Raw genomic sequence first — 13378 nt, 5'->3', positions numbered from 1 at the left:
GTCTTATAACTTTTCAATTCAAGACTCCATGCACTACAGAGTCTCTCTCTAGATTCTTTTGTCTCAGTTGATGACCTGATGATACCAGCCCAGCTTGTGATTGGTTGCCCCAAATCAGGTGTCCACTCCCAGCCTAATCAGCTGAGGCCAAAGGTTACACAGTACAAACATGGCAGCCTAAGCCCTCCCCTTCCTCAAGGACAATTTCAAAGAGGGGTGAATTCCACGGGCATCCTAAAATGGGCCTGACACACATGTGTAAATAAATACAGTATGAAAGGCCAAAGCTGTGAGCCCTGTTTCTCTTTGGATAACTTTTCAACAGGTGACTAAGTCCCAGAGGCTTGGAAAAAGATTAACATTTGTACAGCACCTCTTAGAAGTCAAGGAAATTGGGGCAATAATAAGCAACTCTTATCGTAATTACTCACCTTAACTGACCTATAAAGCAGCTTGAAGGGAGAGTATTAAAGGGTGTGAGGAAAAAAGAGAAAGTGGGATATAAAGGGAGAATAGAAAGGGGAAAGGGAAAGGAATGACTGTTTACTGAACACCTGTTGTGTGCCATACAATATCATAGGCACTTGCCACAGGTTTTCTGGTGTGTTCGTTGGACAAGGAGTAGAGGAGAGAAGGAAGAACTTAGGAAAGAGTAAGAAAGTTTGAAAATGTACTCTCCCCACCACTGGTAAATGCCGCTGCCTGTTTTCCCACAGTGTGGATTTATTTTAAGAGAACTCGCTATTTTTATATTATCTGTAGAGCAAATCTCAGTTATCAGAAAATCTTACGTGAGAAGCAAGTTCTTCTAGTTTTAGGTGCAAAACATTTTTAAAAATTTTAATCAGTTCCCATAGATGAATCTCAAGCATTATGCCAAGTGAAAGAAGCCAGACTTGAAGGGCTACGTACAGTAGTTACACAACTGTATACATTTCTTAGAATTCATAGCACTATACACAGCTAAACAGGATGAATTTAACAGTATGTAAATTATGCCTCAGCAAACCTGTTTAAAATGTTCTCATCAATTCAGACTGAAATCTCTTGAAATCTTATTACCTATTGTCTCACATTTTCTACCTCTAAACATAACCTGACCATTCTTTGTTGATTTGGGATTTGAAAAGAATTAGGAATTCTAACGATTGTTCTCCTCTGTGTAAAACTGATGCCCTCAGAGTCAATTTTTCCCAAGACTAAATGGTCCCAGATTGCTGCGCTTTTTCAGTCCGTGTGACTGTTTTATAATTTTTCTTTCTCCCCCCCTTCCTATAAGTCATCAGCAGTGACACACACCCCAGCCCCACTCCACTCCCACCCCTACCCTGGAGTGTACTTTCCCAAAGCAGCAATTCGAGTTTGCTGCTTCTAATCTGTTGTGAACTGTGGGGGTAGGAGTGAGGGCAGATAATCGTGTGGATAAGAATTGTGTGTTCAGTACAAATAAGTAAGTGCTGAATAAGGGTCTAGGAGGGTTTCCTACAATAAAATGCACCAGCTTTTGTGCACGGATTGAGTGATCAATCTAGTTTAGCCACTCAGAGGCCCGTTTTACTTATTTATTAGTTCTCGCCCAAGTTTGAAAGGTCAGGTTGCTACATCCCTGCATTCATTTGAGGCGAAGTGTTATCACAGTATTTTACTCATACATACATATTTACACGCAACAAACTACTGAAACAACAAGGAGAAAGGAAGGAGCCAAAAGAAACATTCCATTCTGGGTAATTCAGAATAGGTACAGCATAGAATAGAGTCAAAAGGGGGACAATTACACATATATTATATACATATACACATATATATAAACTATCTATAACATACATTATAGATATAATATATACATATATACATGCATACATATATATATACATACACACATACATATATATATGTTTCTTGAGTTAGAAAAGATGTGGTTCACTGCCCACAGGAGGCTAAGGTCACATTTTGAGTCAACCAACTGATAACAGCAGGAAAGCATTTTAAAGAAGCACAAACAGTAGGGGCTGTTTTCTATCTCTTTCTCAAACAGGGCATTTGATTAACCTTTTTTCTGAGATAAGAGAATCAATGACATGCCTAGCCTGCTGCACGTGTATCTACTCACGATGGAACCGTTTAAAATCTTTATAAAAATAAGGTGATTTCTACACTCAGGAGTCTAGACGGAATTTTGTTAATTCACTCTCAGAGGACATAGTAATTAGTGCAATATTTAAAGCAACAGGAAATAGTAATGAAGCTTTGGAGTTCTGCTGTAAAAAGGCATAATGACTAGAATATAGAATTTCAATTCTTGGCTTCTCTTCCTTGTGCTAAAATCTCCACAGTTGAGTTTGTAGATGACTTTAGTTTCATGAGTCAGACGTCCTCAGTTTGCTTCTCTATCTGTTCTGTAATTGCTACCATTTTCAGAGTAGCCTATAAAAACGAAGGCGTTCATTTCAGATTTATATTCTCCTAACTTTTTGAGCTTCTCTTTTGTTTCAGGCACTGTGCAGGTGTTTTTAATCCTCAAAGCATAGGTACTGATATTTTCTCCATTTTATAGCTGGACAAACTAAGGCTCAAAGAGGTTTCAGTAGACCTCCCAGACGCACAAAGCTAGTAAGCTGGGAGCTGGAGTCTGAAGCAGGGTGCTGTGCTAATGTCCTTGAACTCATTGACATCACTTTTACTAAATAAAAGGTAGAGGCCTCATTTCCTTTAAGTTGTTGTAGCAGAGAGTCTCTACTGAGTCTTTATCTTTGTGCATTTTAAAAATTAATTCTGGGACTTCCCTGGTGGACCAGTGGTTAAGAATCTGCTTGTCAATGCAGGGGACACGGGTTTGAGCCTTGGTCCGGGAAGATCCTACATGCCACGGAGCAACTAAGCCCGTGCACCACAGTGACTGAGCCTGTGCTCTAGAGCCCGTGAACCACAACTACTAAAGCCTGCGTGCCTAGAGCCCATGCTCCGGCAACAAGAGAAGCCACCGCAATGAGAATCCCGCGCACCGCAACTAGAGAAAGCCTGCACTCAGCAACAGAGACCCAACGCAGCCAAAAATAAATAAATACATAAATGTATAAAGAAAAAAATTTAATTCTACCTCTGGTGCCTCCGCTCATCTGAATTATTATTCTTTCATCATTTTATTTGGGCCAACAAAGTATTTTTCATCAACGTGAGCCACAATCTGCTATATCCAGGAATTTTTCATTCTCTCTATTATGTGCCAAGCTCTTCAGAATCCTCCTTTCATTGTGAAAATGTCCATTTTAAAACCTTTCCAAGTATAAAGATGGCCACCTCAAGACTCAGCTTTATAACCCTGACCAGAAGAAAATTGACTGAATCTTCATTTTCTGAAATGCTGAGCAGTCCTCTCTTCCCACATCAGTTCACGTGATCATCAAATCTTAATAAGAAAAGAACTGGGCCGTTTTAACAGTTTCATAGGATTTTTAAAAAGCAGAGGAATAGGAATATCTAATACAATCCCTTTGGTTCATCTTTTATGCTTTTACATGATTTTTTTAAAATTTTGTTTCTTTACCAGTGCTGTGCCTCTGTTTCCAAGTGACTCTCTGTAGAAACACAGAGCTTTGAGGAACCTTTACAGAGAAAGAAGTGAAGGCCCAGAGAGCTGTTTTCGGCCTCACACGTTGATGTGAGAGCCAGTCCGCAGAGTCACCCCAGGCCCCTCTCTCCCACTCTGCCACGGGGTTGCCTCATTCCCACTGGTTTTCTCCTGGTACCTGCTTATCTTCAGGCTCCCTGTCAAACTGCTCACAGAGAAAGCTGTGTCTGCGCTTCCCTAGTAGAAACAGCTTCTGAAGTTATAATAGGTACCGATTTGCTTCCCTTGATGATACTAAAGCATCACCCTGCTGGTGTTAACTTTCCAGATCATCAGATAACGAATTGAGTCACCTCTGTGTTCCCAGCGGCTAGGCCATCCACTTGCTGACTAATGAGAAATTCAATGAAGGGCAGGGAAACGATTCTGGGGCAGCAAGTCAGAGGAGCAGAGATCCATTCTTTGGTACAGTTGTGCTTGTTAGGTCAAGACGAACCGCCCCCTTGCAAAAAAACCTTAACTGGAAAAGAGAAATGAGAATTCCTTCTAGCTCTCACGAGTCTTGTTTTAACTTACACATCTTGTAAGAATGAGAAACTGAAATGAAAGGGAATGAGAGCAAGGAGAGAGAGTGATTACCCTTACCCTAGGGGACAGGAGGAAGTTCAAAGCAGAACAGCAAGTCCAAATTTCTGTCCCTCCCCTATAAAGAGCTGGCTCTCTTCTTTTCTGGAAGCCGGCAGGCTGCTCCAAGCAGTTGGCCACCTGTGAAATATTGCCCCATGCTGGGTTTTCATCAGGAAAAACAAACACACGTCAAGTTTCCTCATGTGTAAAATGCAAAACACAACCTGTACCTCAGAGTGCTATGAGAATGGTGTGATATAACAAATGTGAATGTGCCCCAGCACAGGCCTGACCCAGAGAACGTGCTCCTCGAATGTTAGAGCGCGTGGTGGACACGGAGCCCCCTTCTGTGAAGGGCTGGTCGCCCCCGCTGCTGGGAGTGCTGGCAGGGGTATAAAGGCCTGACCATTTGGGCCCAATACAGGACAACTTGGATGGGCCATTTAGTCACACCGCTCCCTGTGGGGTTGGCCTGTTCTGTCGCCGGGCCTGCTTTGCAAGTCAGCTTCCCCCTCTGTCCACTCCTGCTTCCCCCCTGCGCCCTTCCACAGGTGTTGACTCGCAGGGCACCCATAGTAAACATCCTGCCCACTAAACTCTGCCTCGGGGCCTGCTTCCCGGGCAACCCAACCTGCAATAGGAGAGTATGGAATTCAGGGTTTAAAACGGTGTGTAGCTCTGGCTGGTACTAATACAGCTTGTGCAAACCTATTACCAAAAGATTAATAAAGCACCATAAAAATACCCCTAAAATGTATAATGACTTTCAGAAGCTAACTCAAGTTAGTATTACTTGGCAAATGGGACCAGGAAATTAGCCACTGGGATAATTGACTCTTTGGGAAAACATTTCCAGATATAGGCTGCACTTCCTGTATCTACCAGTTCATTTTCAGATCTATTTGAGAGTTAAATGCATCTTTTAAAAATATAAGAAAATATATGATTGAATATTTGGCTGATTTCTGTCTTTTATGCATTTTAAAGTAATTTTCACGATTGTTTAATTTTCTCTATTTTTGAGAACTTAAAAGTTACAAAAATACAAAGAAAAATGTAACAAACTCCTATAGCCCCATCACCCCAAATTAATAGCTGTTGATATTTTCTAGTATTTGCTTCTGGTCATTTGTTTAAAATTTACATGCATGGTATTTTTTATTAGTTTGAGTACTTGAATTCCAATAAGCAGAAAAAGGATACACTGGTTATTGGGTCATTAAAGTAGAGAAGGAAAGTCTGGAGATGGCCTCATAAGACAGGCAAGTACAGGGCAACTAGACAGTAGGTAGCACAGCCAAGTTACGGCACAAGAACAGTCTTATTTGGAGCCACCACTGGTCCTACCACACCTGCACACTAGACATCCCCACCTCTGGACTCTCAATATGGCTCTTTCGACCCTGAGTTATTTTTCAACTCTTCCTCAATCTTGGCATCACTCTCTCAAGAGTCAAAGTCCATTCAAATGTCCTGGGTCACGCTCTAGCTGTCATGGTTGAGGAGAGGGTATATCTGACCCCCCTTGCAGAGACAAGACCCTGTCTCCCCACCTGACTCACAAATAATGGGAAGTGTCAGTTATTAAGCTATTTTTTCCCTCAGCTTCAAACCCTGTCTCCCGTATACCACTTTGTGATGCTGAGGCTGAGATTCTGTACACCGCATTTCTCCTTTGCCAGCTGCTCCCTATATTGACTGCCAATAGAGGATTCTAGAAGAAAACTAGAAGTCTGGGGAAGAAAGAAAAGTGAAGGCTTCTTCCTGTTTACTTCCTGTGCCTGTCAGCATTAATCTAGTAATGCTTCTTTGCCCCAGCAGTGGTGATTCACACCAGTATTAGTAGTAGTAGTAGGTTCCAGACTGCAATTTTTCCAAGGCTCCCAGAACAAGGTCCTCATGCTTCCTTTGAGCTCAGGGACACCAGAACCAGCCAGTCAGCCCCACCTCCTCACAGGTCCAAGTCCAAGCCCCGTGGGGCCCCTGCTCCAAGCCTCTAAGGTTTAAACATTCTAACCTTCTCCCTCTGCTCTTTCATTCCTGGGGGTGGTGGTCCTTAGTGTCTCCTCTTCGGTGAATTGCCGAGCCATATTTTATGTTCATTACTATTGTGTTATTTGTCTTTTCCTTATTGATTTGTAAGACTGCTTTGTATATTCTGGGTATTCATCATTTTTGAGTGTCTTCTGTTGTTCCATCCTATGGCTTTTAACATTTTTGTGATATCATGTGCCAAACAGACATTTTGTATTTTGATGCACAAATTTATTGATCTTTTCCCTTATGCTTTGTGCTTTTTATGTCTTGTTGAAAGAAAGAGAGACGAAGGGAGAGACAGAGGGAAGATGGAGGGAGGGAGAGAAAGAAGAAAGGAATGAAGCAATCTAACCCAAGATCATCCACTCATTCATTCACTGAATGAATGTTTATTGAGTGTCTGTGTTGTTCTTTCTTCTGCTGTTACTTACAGCAATAAATAAGACAGACAAGGCCTGCCCTTGTGGAGTTTACATAAATATAGAATTGACTGTGGGGAATGAAGGTGCTGTGAAGGAAAGTAAACAAGTGTAAGTGGATAGACAGGGACAAGGGAGCTACTTCACCTAGGGTGGTGGGGGGATGCCACTCCGAGCAGAGACCTGGAAGGAAGGAGGGAGGTAAGCAATGCACGTATCAGGGGCAGAAGCTTTCCAGACGGAAAAGTGGAGAAGAAGCCCTGAGAGGGCACAGACATTTGCAGTGTTGCAGGAGCAATTGGCAAGGAAGCCAGTGGGGCTGGAGTCCAGCGAGCAGGGGCAGGTGGTAGGAAATGAAGCAAGAGAGGTGGGCAGGGCAGGGGCCTCCTGGGGGCCACTGTGGAGAGGCAAGAAAGAGACCTTATCTTACTCACAATTTAAAAGAGTTACTGTGTTCTCCAGTGCCGAGAACAGGTTGGGGGGGAGGCATGCGAGAAACCAGAGAGATTTGTTGGAAGGGAACACAGTATCCAGGTAAGAGATAATAACTGCATGAACTAGGTCATCAAGATCTTCTTCTTACATTTTCTTCTCCTTTGAAACATTGTTTTGCTGTTGTTTTAACCTTTAGGACTTTAGTGTAGCAGAATTTACTTGGGGACATGATGTAGGGATCTAATTTTTTTTAACATCTTTATTGGAGCATAATTGCTTTACGATGGTGTGTTAGTTTCTGCTTTATAACAAGGTGAATCAGTTATACATATACATGTGTCCCCATATCTCTTCCCTCTTGCGTCTCCCTCCCTCCCACCCTCCCTATCCCACCCCTCTAGGTGGTCACAAAGCACCGAGCTGATCTCCCTGTGCTTTGCAGCTGCTTCCCACTAGCTATCTATTTTACATTTGGTAGTGTATATATGTCCATGCCACTCTCTCCCTTCGTCCCAGCTTACCCTTCCCCCTCCCTGTGTTAGGGATCTAATTTTAACTTTTCTCCATATGGAGAGCCAATTGTCCCAACACTGTTTATTGAATATAGTTGGTCTTTTTCCCAATTGATTTGTGAAACAAGCCATTTTACATATCAGTGGCTCTTTGGGGCAAGGTCTCCATTCTGTTTCATGGATTAGTTTGTCTATTCCTGTGCCAATTCTATTCAAATTGTTGTAATTTTGAATTATGTCTTGATATCTACAAGGATGGGTTTCTTCCTTCTCCCCACTACCATCTTTTGTTCTTTTTCAAAATTATTTAAGATTTTGTGCACTTTCATTGTTTCATATTAAATTTAGAATCAGTTGTTGTTGAGTCCCCCACCCCAAAAAATCCTGTAAAGGTTTTTGCTTTTAATGACACTAAATATATAGCTTAACCTAGGGAGAATTTATATCTACAGAGTATTAAGTCTTCCTAAGTGTAAATGTAGCAAGCTTTCCATATATTCAGATCCTTCAATAAAGTTTTTTTAATAAATGTATTTATTTTATTTTATTTATTTTTTGGCTGCATTGGGTCTTCGTTGCTGCACACAGGATTTTTTTAGTTGCGGTGAGCAGGGGCTGCTCTTCATTGTGGTTTGTGGGCTTCTCATTGCGGTGGCTTCTCCTGTTGTGGAGCATGGTTTCTAAGCGCGCGGGCTCAGTAGTTGTGGCGCATGGGCTCAGTAATTGTGGCATGTGGGCTCATTAGTTGTGGCTCACGGGCTCCAGAGCGCAGGCTCAGTAGTTGTGGCGCACAGGCTTAGTTGCTCCGCGGCATGTGGGATCTTCCCAGACCAGGTCTCGAACCCATGTCCCCTGCATTGGTAAGCGGATTCTTAACCACTGCACCACCAGGGAAGTCCCCCTTCAATAAAGTTTAAAATTTTTCTCCATAGAATCCTCCCAAGAACTTTATAATTTGTACTAGTGTTATGAACTTCTGTTTTCCTATTGAGTTTTCTATTGGTTACTCCTGGTGACAAAGAACTTTATTTTTAGGGTCAATAAAAACTCTTATCAAGCATAAAAAAGGCAGACAAACAAATACAAAAAAAAGTGGGCAAAGGCCATGAACAGGTAATTTTCAGGAGAAACACAAATAACCAATTAACACATTGAAGCTTTTCAGCCTAAGTAGCAATCAAAGAAAGGCAAATTCAAACAACCCTGAGATAATCATTTTACACCTGCCAAAGTGGAAAAGTTTGTTTTCAAATTCCTGTGCTTACTCTGTTTCAAGGGTAATACTAACAGGCACTCTTATACTCTGCTGGTGAGAGTGTGATTGAGGAAAAAGAATGTAGCACAAGATTTCAAGAATTTTAAAAACTGTACATTCCCAATCCTAGGGATTCTGACCTGAGGGAAAAGTCAAAGATTATTGGGAAAAAATGCTCATCAAAGAGCCATTTCTGATAACAAGAACCTGAAAGAACCTAAATCTCTGACACCAGCAGAATAGTTAAATGAAGGATGTTACAGCCTCATGATTAAATGATGCAGCCATTATCATAACCATGTTTGAAAAATCTTTAATGGCTGAGAAAAATGCTCATGATGAAATGTTAAATGAAAAAGGGAGATATAAAGCTGTAATCTCTGTTTTTAGTATATATTAGACTAGAGAAAATACATCAGAATAGAACAGAATTTATCTCTTAATAGTGGATTACCAGTGATTTTTATTTTTTGTTACAGCTATTTCTATTTCCTAAATTTTCTACAATGTGCACGTGCTATTTTTTAGAAGCAGGACATGAAAATGTTAAGTAAATAACAAATTCTCAAAACTGCTATAAGAAACTGGAAGTGTGAAAGGACCCACCTTGAATTCTCAGTTCACTTTTAAATGTTTGGTTTATTATATGTAATAACAGACACTGCCCGTAGACAGACTAGTCTCTGCTTGGAAGGGCAAAACGCTGGTTTTAACAATTTAGGTCCTAATAGAAGGGGTCCACTTCATAGTCTTAAGATCCTTAATGAAAGTAAACGCAGCAGTGAGATCTGAGAGCTACATAATGTCAAGAATAGGGGCTTTGTCAGTGTATCTTAAAATGCATAGGATTTCTTTAAACCGGGAACTCTATAGTTCTAAGGTATACGTATTGTTCACTCATCCACTCGATAAATATTTTCATGCGTGTTTGGTTCTAGACTTTAATATAATGTTGGCATGTTAAGAGAGATGAGTTTGTTGTGATTTTAGCAAAAACAAATGAGTTTTTTCTAAGGTTTATGTTGTGACTTGGTCCGGTGTCCAAGCCCAGCATATCCACAAATATAATCCCACACACAACCTTTCTGGGGAATGTAATTCACTCCTCCTCGCCCTTGCAGCCAGGAAAGATTTCAGAGTATCCTTTTACACTTACGTGGAACTGCCTCCCAAGATATTTTTATCGTATCCTCAAAACCACTCATCTCCTTTGCATTTGCCTTTTATACTCATAATAACTTCGACTCTTTCCTCTTTCTGAAAACAAGGAAGTTCCCTTGATATTTGTGTATTTATTTTGCTAGGAAACAAACTGGAATTAAGCCCACGTTTCTATTCAGTGTCAATAGAGCTCATAAAGAGACCAGTTTCCCCCTCGGTTTAGGCCTCTTGGTCAAATTTACTCAGCTTCCCAGTCGGCAGTCCATCCCACTCACAAACGCTGGGCTTCTCCAGAGAATAAATAACCTAGGCTGGGAGCTCGGTGACTAATCGTGTTTGCCCAGCCCTCACCATTCCCTCATTAAACAGCTTTTAAAATTCAACTTCCTCTACCAGTGAGTAACAAATACAGAGACTCTCCATCCCAAGCTCCAGTCTAAAATGGCACCCTCCTCTTGGCCCTTGCCCGGGTCCGCATGGGCACGCAGGCACGCTGTTGATGTGCTGTGTGTCCTCGCTCAGCGTTTGCCCAACTGGACAGCCTCACGTCTGTCCTGATGTCTGTCCCCATCAGTGGTGTCTACATTCAAATGCGAGCCCCTCAGCCAGCAAGTACAGAGCCAAGTGCAGGATTTTTATGCTCCTCAAAATGATGAGGCTACTTAGGTGAGGCACCTAGAGGCAGAAGGGAGAATGGTGGTTGCCAGGGGCTGGCGGCAGCGGGAGTTGGGGGTTAGGGTTTAAGGGAGGACAGGGTTTTGGTTTGCGAAGATGAAAAAGTTCCGGAGATGGATGGTGGGGACGGTTGCACAGTAATGTGAATGTAGTACATGCCACGGAACTGTGCACTTAAAAATGGTTAAAATGGTAAATGTACGTGATGTATAATTTACAACACTCTTTAATAAACCAAGTCGATCGAAGGTTAAAAAAAAAGGAAAAAGCAGCCTCGTTTCTCTCCTGTAACCCAAACCCTCTTATCTAGATGCTGCCACTTAACATTCCAGATGGGTGAGCTCTTAGATTTTCAGAGTTCCACACCAGGTCAACTGGTGAAAGGGAGCTCTGAAGAAAGGGAGAGAAGGGAGAGTTAGAGGCACGTGCTGCTCAGGAGAGCCTGCAAGGAAACCGCACAAAAAGTGCACTTGGGCTCCACAATTCCTGCAGGCTCACTTTCCCGCCACTGGCTTCCTAGGTCCTGATTACGCAGATGGCCTTGTTTCTGCACTTCGTCTTGTTTGGGGGTGAGCGCCTCCCTCCCCAACTTCAACAGAGTTGATTCTGTTTGCCCACCAGCTTCACAGACTGCAACCCTGGGTGAAGCACGTAGTTCCCCCACCTCCCACCCCGTCCAGCCCCTTGGGATCCCGCCCCAGCTGTGCCCTCCCCAAATAGCAGGGGAGACGGATGGGACAGGTAAAGAGCAGTGGGCATTCAACTCTGCGTTTCTCTGAGCCTTTGCCCCAATTCCTAAGGAAAATTCCTAAAGTAAAAATGGAATTTTTGCTGGAAGAATTTTTAAGTCAAGCAAATCTGCCACATTCCTTAAACGACAGCTGCGGTAAGTACAGCTACTGTGTTGTTATGCAACATTCAGCCAATATTGGCACAACTGAGCACATGGGTAAAACATGAAATGCTTTCCCTGTTTTCCATGTTTTGCCACAAAATTCTGTTGAGAAAAGTCTGTGACTCTCCCCTGTCTGTCACTTCTGCGGGCTCATCCGGAAATTTAGAAAGTGCCCTTTCAGTTAAATCTCCCCGCTGTAATGAGAGTCTTCTGTCTCGCCTTAGGTAACACATTCCTTTCTTACCTGAACTCACGTTCACCTGCATATGCTAAAGCGGCAACAACTCCTATTTTTATTTTGCACTTTCAAGGGGTGACATACAGGACTGAGGATTTTTAAATCCCAATTTCCAAGATAACTGAGATAGTGAAGACCCACTAATCTGTTATTAAGACCAAATTCTTCCATTCAGTTAACATCTCACAACTTCCTTGCTCTGTGGAAACAGTATTGGTAACACTGCTCTATATTTGCAATCTGTTTAGGTGTAACACTGGTGGAAATTAACAGTAAAGTGTTACTTTAAGTGAACTTGGATGACAAATTTTGAACCTGAAATTGTAATTTATGCCATATCAATCTGATATGTCAAAAAAGGGAGAAAACACTCAGAAAACTACTCAGAATATCACAAGAATAGCTCTAAATTAGGCTTTCTTCAGCAATTAGAAAAACAAATTTTTTTGTTTCTAAGAAATCGATTTTTAAAATGTTTAGAACACCTCCTTCCTTCTGGGAGAAAACCTTAATTATTCTTTTAGTTATAGGATTATAACAAATGAAAGAGAAAAACTGGTAAAAAGACTTGAAAAGATTGTTCAGATTAAAAACCGAATATCTAGAATGACAAGCCAAAATATTTTCCAAAGCCAGGTTCTAAAAAGTGAACTACATCTTTCAAGATCCCCAAGGATCATTCCAGATTGAATTTCATAAAAAATAAGTACCATTTTGGCAAAAAATGTTTATTCAACGATAGGATCGCCAAACCCTAACCAACACCCATTCACTGTAACAGAATTTCAGCGCAGTAGTATTAATGTTTAAATGGTCCTTACGAATTCCAACAGTGTGTGATAAATACAAAACAATACAGGAGTGGCTTGCTTTATATAAAACACTAGATGTGTTCCTGCAAAGATAAAGGTAACTTAAGTTTTATTAGATTAAATCATATTTTTGAGACCTAACAATTCTCTATCTAAAGGAGAACTCTGACAAACCTCTTATTAAATGAAGCATTTTTAAAAGAAGGCCATCCCCTCCTAATTTATGTGCTTTTTTAATGTGTCATTCCAGACATCAGGTTTTTGTAAAGGGGAGATTCTCCCACAATACAATCCTCAACCTTTAAGATAGCAAGATACAGGCACTGAGTATAGAAGTTTATCCTTTGTGTAAAAGGGATGAGGAAGACAATAGAAATCTGTATTTACTCATATATGCACTTTTTAAATCCCTGGAATCATTCAGAAGCAATTAACAGTTGTGGTGACCTTTGAAAGGAGGTGAATGGGCAGACAGGAAATGGGTTAGGAGAGAGACCTTTCACCACATATTTTATACTTTTCGATTTTTGAAGCGTGTAAATGTATTACTCATTGAAAAAAATTTTTTTTTTAAATTCAAGGTCAGATTGAGTGATTCTAAGTCATGTATTCTCTACATATTCATTTCCATCTTCGGAGCCCTTTTTCCAGTCTCCCACCTGCTTTGCCTGGAAGCAGAGCCTGAGACAGGGATTCAGATGCTCATGATAGAGTGAAGGACTGCTATCTGAAAAGCCTGTT

Source organism: Mesoplodon mirus (genome assembly GCF_964341445.2).
Source record: "Mesoplodon mirus genome assembly, chromosome: X".
NCBI classification, from domain to species: domain Eukaryota; kingdom Metazoa; phylum Chordata; class Mammalia; order Artiodactyla; family Ziphiidae; genus Mesoplodon; species Mesoplodon mirus.
Note: the sequence above shows the minus strand (reverse complement) of the source record.